The sequence below is a fragment of the Mustelus asterias genome, chromosome 2, assembly GCF_964213995.1.
Source record: "Mustelus asterias chromosome 2, sMusAst1.hap1.1, whole genome shotgun sequence".
NCBI lineage: Eukaryota > Metazoa > Chordata > Chondrichthyes > Carcharhiniformes > Triakidae > Mustelus > Mustelus asterias.
This window is the reverse complement of record NC_135802.1, coordinates 55,229,964-55,231,632: the sequence shown is the minus strand read 5'-3', so window position 1 is coordinate 55,231,632 and position 1,669 is coordinate 55,229,964.

Sequence of the window (1,669 nt, the reverse complement as noted above, 5' to 3'; positions counted from 1 at the left end):
AAGGATGAGATCCCAGCACAAACCCCTGAGGGACTCTGCTCGCCATTTGCTGCCAAAAGATCCATTTATACATACAACCAGTTTTCAGCCAGCCAACCAATCACTATCCATGCTAATATGTTACCCCCTACACCCTTTAACCATGCGCATGTTATTCTTTCAAAAAAACTCCAATAAACTGGTTAAACATGATTTTCCTTTCACAAAACCACGTTGACTCTTCCCAGTTACTTTGAATTTTTCCATGTGTGCAGCTATAGCCTCCTTAATGATTGATTCTAACACCTGCAGCATGTCAGATTTCAAGACAACTGGCCTACAATTACCTGCCTCCCTCTTTGGGTTATATTTGCTACTTTCCATTCTGATGGAACCTTTCCAGAATCTAGCGAAGTTTGAAAAGTAACACCAATGCATCCACTATCTCTTGAGTCATCTCTCCTATGACAAATCTCTAAAAGCAGTCTTGCTACCAAAAACATTGTGAACTGTGCTGTTGGGCAACCCAATCTACCCTGTAATTCTCTTTCTTCTTCATCTGGGACTGTTGTGCCTGCCGCACAATGTGTTTTAACCCTTATACAGTGGACAAAGAACTGCGAGTCGACTTCTTGTGACTACAATAGCATTTATTCATGCACACAATTAATGTTAATCAACCACACAATCAATATAAATTATTTTACACGAGACTAAAGTTCAAGTTCAATACTAGACCTTGATTTAACTTTTGAGTGTCTGGCAAGTACCCAGGCAGATATTGGTCTTTATCCGCATGCTGCTCTCTGTAGTCCTTGCTCTGGTCTGGTCCTTTGGCCTGGTCTGATACTCTGCCTCTGGTCTTCCTTCCATTGATGGTGTGGTGGCTCTTCTCGTGATGGTAGTTGCTGGTGGTGCTCTTGTCATGCGCGCTCTTCCTTGGTTGTGCAGCACCTTCTATCCCTCATTGGTTTCACGCCCTTTTGGGCGGTCTCTTGATTATTATCAATCGATCAGGGTTCAATCACCCTTATCGATAGACCAATCAGGTGTTGCCACACTGATCTCTGGGTGTGTACCCAACGGCTATGCCTATAGGTGCTGGAGGCACGTAGATCACATACCTCCCTCCCAAATAAGGGGTTCAGGTGCTCCTTCATCTGGTAAACAGGTATGTTTGACCAGAGAGTGATTGTTGCCTTTGGGAAGGCCTATTTCCTGTGTATTCTGTAGCTTGGCGCTGCAACATGTTTATTTCTGTCCAATATTCATTTAAGGCTGCAGCCTGTCTGTTTCTGTATTTGGCCAACTGTCCCAGTGTGCTTTGTAAATCGCCATCTTAGGTTTGGCCACAGGACACAGCAACACAAAGCAGAGGAGCATGATCATGAACACATGCCATTGCACACCAGCACACAGACATTCATTTAAGGGGCATTAGACAGTAACTCTGAGTGGAGTACACAGGATGATGCATTGTACATAGTGGGTAGATGGAGATTGGGTGGAAGATACTGAAGCAGACATTGCTGGCCAGAGAGTAAAAAGACATCAATCCTCAGCTGACGGAGCACTAATCTTATTGGTCATGCTTTTAAAATAAAGAACCTTGCAGGATATTAAACCTGCGCAATGCTAACAGGGCTGGAACAGGTAGCAGGCTAACTGGAGAAGTCCACTACTGACCTCT